Genomic DNA, 6000 nt, shown 5'->3' on the forward strand with positions numbered 1-6000 from the left:
AGTTTAGGATGAGATGACTAATTAAATGAGAAGAAACCAGAGTTGATTGGTGATAGATCTAAGTGACATTCCAATGAAATTTCATTCTTTCCTACTAGGTCAGCATTAAGGAGGTGATGATTTTATCGTACAATGCTCCATAAAAAGACAATGTATTGCAGAATGTTATTATACCTCCCCCCCAAAAGAAAAAGTAACATCAAAAACTAAATATTAAAATTACCTTTTAGTTTATAAAAGACATGAAAACTGTGACACATGAGATGATTTCAGGAGTTTTTTCCAGGTGTTCTTGCTGCAATATTGGACCTTGGGAAACTAGCCAACCTCACACTAAATAAGCCTTACTTTTCTCCAGCTGTCACCTGCTCTCACTCACCTGCCTGCTTTGGAACCTGCTCTTTCTCAGCAGTAGGAATAGTAGCTGCTACAAAGTGGGCACATTTTTCACAGTTTGGCACCCTTCTTATTACACCTTTAATATTTTGGTTTTCTTCCCTCAAAGCATAAGAGTACAAAGGAAAAGACCTTCAAAGAATCAAACATTTTATGCCTTCTGTTTACTCTGAAGTTAATAATGCTCATATTCCTCTAACAGAATCAGTAAATAGATGTAAAGACATGTGAAATGTAAATACATGTATTTGCTTTACTGAATTGGTTATTTAGAGATGTTATTTTAGTCTCTTCTTAAAGAATTATAAATAGACAATGATTGAAATAAAATACATTTGCTCTACATTGTCTTGCCATGCTCCATTTTACTTATACTTCCCTGTAGACTGAGTATTAATGTGTCTGTTATGGTGAAATAAAAGAGTTTAAATGAACAGAAAAAAAACGATTAAGGCTTCCTGAATCCTCTTTTGCCATCCACCTACTCAACATGCTTAAATTTTCCTGCAGCGTGAAAGATCTGTGCTATTCAAGTATATACTGCAAGTCACTTTGCATCACTGATGGCCAGAGTATTTTAAAGGTTAAAGATTAAAAAGTGAGTTGTAAATTAAAGGAGCAGGTGCCAAGCAAAGAACATAACATACCATTGTTACCGGAGAAGGGAGTCACATTCACTTCACCTGATAGAAGAATGAAGCTCATTGATAAAAACTGTGTGCCCTTACTCTGTATTGTACAACAGCTTTGTAAAGTTAGGTTCAGGGAACAGGGGAAGGGCTTATTGTTTATTATTCCTAGATGAGCCATAAGATTGCTAGGGGAGCCTTATCTACACTAAATTTACTGCTATAAGGTTTTACAGAATTTCCTTAGCGCAGATGAACATGCTTATTCAAAACCAGCTATACTAGCTACTTCACCGTAATGTATTTACGTATGGGTGTCCACCCAACAGCCTTACCTGCATATAACTATTTTGGTAAAACAGTACACTTCTAATCAAAACAGTAATAACAGTAAAATTTTTTAAAGTATATCAGATTTGAATGACCTTTTGATTCTCAATAGTCCCACAGTTCTCTCTCTTCCTTTTTAGGAAACATTCATCAAGATTAATTTATCTCTTTGAAAGATCATCATGGGGAAACAATAGATTGGACAATAGAGGTCTTGCAACCTCAGTCACACAACTGATGTGAATGTCAAATCTATTGATACATAAGTCAAGATGAAAAAACATAAAATTATCACAACTGGGAATGTTGGAAGGTTAAATGTAAAAATAGTTATTTTAAGCTCTAAAACAAGCCAAATATTTGTGCAACTTAGAAGCACCATTGAAACTATTCAGTGACACAGGAGCACTATCTGGGGTAATGCAAGCTTAGGTTCATTTATACTACCTCCTGTTACTGTAAAAGAATACTGTTAAAGAATATACAGATGGTGCTGAGTTTAGAGTGATTACCTGCTGAACTTCTAATAGAAGGACTATGCCTAGCTGGAGAGTAGTTCCTTAGGAAAGCTTGTGCTCTCCTTGCATTTCTGCTAGTAGTAAGGTGTCATGTCCTCGTCATTCACAGCAACATTTTCTTTCTCATCTGAAATGAAGATGACTGCAAAAGAAAGGGAAAAATCGTAAGGTTACCAACTTTTGTCAGTAGGAGCAAGAATAGTAGTTGAAAAGGGCCTTGTAAGTGGGTTTCTGTGCTCTATCCTGACTATGACTCCACAGCACGTGCTTCTCCTTTGTGTTAGTAACAGAAATATTGTGTATATGTCAACTAGTCCATCCCACAGGCTCATTGAAGCAAAAGAGGTCTCCTTAGCAACAACCTCTGAGGAGGAAATTCCCCCATTTCTCCGACCTGGAGGCTCAAACCCTCCCTCTGGGGATCAGCTGCTGTCTTTTGTCTCTAGCTTCATTTTTAAAACATTTTAGCTTTGAACTGTGTTTATATTGACAAGAATCTGTATAAAATAAATGAGGCAAGTTCAATTGTATAAACCTGCAGGCTGCCTCAGCAAGAGCAGGAAGCAACAATGCTGAAGATAGAAATCTTCAACATATTCCATTAACGTATAGAGACAAGTAAACTGGCATTATTGCTGTCTTCAGTAGCTCTTACAATAAAGTCAAAGTATGTACTTCCACATGGACAGACAGCAAAGCCACTTACATTCTCTTTTCTATGCAGACCTATGGTTTTATTGGACCTGACTTCAACAGCAGTCCTGCAAATATTAACTTGTGGTTAATTTCAAATATATGAGAAATCTATTTAAGCTAGGTGACATTTGTAAAACTTTGCAAGATCAGGGCACCTATCATATCTGTCTGTTATATCCATGCCAACCTACTGCAATATGAGGAACCACATTAACATACCAGTTCTGCTGCTTGCTGCCTTTTTATGTGGAAAAAGTTAGTAGGTCATCGAATTACCACTTTTCTGCAGCTGCAGTGCAAAAAGCGCCTGAGGAAGCAAGTGTAAATCAAAAAATTCACACTGTCATGCTCTGGGAAAGACTTTTAAGAAACAGGGATGAATCCTACCTGTATCTATCCAGTTAGCTCCCAGCTGGCAAAAAAGGATGTGGCTTGAAGAGCAGTTGCTGCTGTTGCTCACAGAAATACTCTAGTCCAAGGAATGCTGTCAGGATTATGGTCCTGGCTGAGTGACCAAACAGGCTGATGGTACCTCCTAACAAAGTGGCAATAGAAGTTTTGACACAGAGTCCTAGTTGTTGCCTTTTGCTAGGATTTCTTTCAATGTTAAACTATATACCACTAATAAATGGGAACAATATGCTATCTCTAGTCATAGTTTGATGATGCATTGCACTGGCTGGCTTACATGGCAATGAAGAGCCTGGTTCAGTGCCAAGCTTGATGGAAATTTCTTGTGCATATACATGTTTATACTCTGGTTTGGTTTCTGCCCCAACAAGTGACTGAGTGAGCCAATGACTAGGATCAAGTTTGTTTCCCTTGGTGGGAGCACAGCAGCAACACTCAATGTACTTCTTGTCTCATTCTGCTATTGCTTCACTGCCTGAGAAGTCCTATAGAACATGCTAGTTTATGGACCTGCTTTTAACTCCATTTCTTCCTACACTGTTATTCATGAGGTGGGAACACAAGGCGACTTATACAAATATTCCACTATGTAAATTAGTCTAGCCCTAAAACTGAATGCTAAAATGCAATTGTAAATAAGCACATCTAAAACTGATATTGAAGTGGAATTACTGCTCTGCTCTGAAATGGATTTGTTAAGAACACAAACAAGTGAGTGTTAGCTTGAGACATTTTCATCTATTACTTTATTTGTAAGAAAAAGAAAACATGCTAGTAGTGTTAGCAAACATTAGAGCTAAGCAATTTCATAGGGTGATTATACAGCAGAGTTCTGGAAACCTTCTTGTCTACTACAGCTCCTAGATATTAACACAAGCAGCAGACTAAACATTTGTACCCTGTTTGTACTGTCAGCTGACAAATGAAGGTAATTAATGGGCAGCTATAAGGTGGAAGAGTCTGGAAAATACCAAAACTTGTCATCCTGAAATGTATAGCACTGATGCCAAAATATTGATTTAACTACATTCCTGTTGCCAAGTAATCTTGTAAAGTTTTACATTATGTATTGATGTTTACAGCTTATTATTTGTTCATATTTATTTTCTATCAGATTTTCCCTTTGAACATTTATTGCTATCTGGACACTAGACAAAAAAAATATCCCATATCAAGTGCAGCTATTCAAGTAAACTGGTAATAGGACTTGACACGTCAGGATTTTTTGAAGTTAGGTTTCAAGTCTCTTTTTGTAGCATGGACTCTGCTAGTGGATAATTACAGTGAAGGCGCTTAGTGAAATCAAAATCAATGACACCCGTGTCTTTGCTCTTTAAGGAAATTGCCAATATAGGCAAGAAAGATTTTCCAAATACTTTTTTGGAAGTGGCCATACTAAATGAAAACGGGAATTGAAAATGCATGCCAGTATACCCCTTGCATTATTCTGGGTTGATTCTCTAAAATCCATAGTCATGTAAGGTGAACTAATTGTATTTGACCTTAACTGCAGAGTAGTCTCCAAATCCAGAGTTCTCTGCAGGCCACTCAGGGCATCTACTCTTCAGTGGAACCAGGGAAGGAACACTCCAGCTTCAGCTTTCAAATCAGCTTTGTTAGAAAATGTACTGCTTGTCTGGAAGGCTATCAGCCTATGGCTTGTTAGGTACAGAGGATGATAATCATGGTTTGTAGTAAAAAGGGATGGTTATAATAGTCTGTCCTGTCCTGATCTCCTACCTATCCTATCCGGCAATTTGTGTGGTTACCCCAAAAACTTCACTAGAAAATATCTCTTTATAAAGACAGCCAATTCAAATTTAAGAAGTGCAAAACATGCTGAGTTTTCCATGCCTGTGGTAAACTGCTCCAGTACCTCAGTGTTCAAAATATATTTTATTTCCTGTTTAAAATTGGCTAATTTAAACTTCAACCACTGCATTTTGCTATGCCTGTATCTTTATACTAGAAACTCTTTAATCTGTCTTCAGCATTGATAAAAACTGTTCTGTGGGGTGGGAAGAGGGATAAGAGTAAAGCTAAAAAGCCATGGATTTACTCTCTCCAGTTTTCCAGGAGAGGCATAAAAAGATATGTTTCATTAATTGCTAAATTTTATCACACCCAAGTGAGCTTGCCAAGATTGTGCCAATATGAACACATGATTAGATCATGTTATTAGATTAATCCATATGCAGATTATAATGCTTTCTTCTGCACAGCATTTTTCTCATGGTTGTATTGTGTGATTTTATAGAATATTAACATACCACTTTAGAAAACTTACAGGTATTTGTATGAGTGCATTGGCTTGCACAGAGGAAGATAACATTACCCTCTAGAAGGATGTTTCTCTGAAAAAAACCTTGGGGATGTGCACATTCAAGCATTGTGGCAGTTCTATTTTTCATGCATGAAAGGGGCTCAGGCTGCATTTCAGCCATTGTAGCATAACAGTAAAATCAGTTCCTAAATATTATAAAAGTAATTCCTGTCCTAGGATTTTTTAATGTATTTTTTTTTGTTGTTGTTATAGGAAGGAGACCACTCATCGCTGGTAGCCCTTGTGAGCAGTGAGAAGAGCAGTGATGGCTGCTTGAGCCAGGTCCCAAAATGGTGGCAGCACTCCACTGGCACACACCAGTGACTGAGGGGAAAGGCCTGACAATGCCAGGCTGATATGCCTGGGTTTCAGACTTCAAATAAAACAAAGACTGAAATTCAATAAATTGATCAAACACAATCAAGAGGAGACTTAATCTCTCCCCTGTCCTCTTCCCAGGCCTCTGCCGCTGGCTACGCGTACCTTTCTCACACCTGCTCTGGCACACCCTGGGCCCTGCTGTGATCTAATTTAACTCATTAGTATGGCAGAGATCTATTCAGGTTTTCATTGTGGGTGTTTTGGGTGGTTTTTTTGCTATTTTAGGTAATGGAATTAGCATGTAAGGAGGGCTCTGGCAAGTGCCAGCACCAGCCTGACAGTAAGGAGGGGATAGGAGGTGGGTGAGCGCATGCAC

The sequence above is a fragment of the Falco cherrug genome, chromosome 13 (genome assembly GCF_023634085.1).
Source record: "Falco cherrug isolate bFalChe1 chromosome 13, bFalChe1.pri, whole genome shotgun sequence".
In the NCBI taxonomy this organism is placed as follows: domain Eukaryota; kingdom Metazoa; phylum Chordata; class Aves; order Falconiformes; family Falconidae; genus Falco; species Falco cherrug.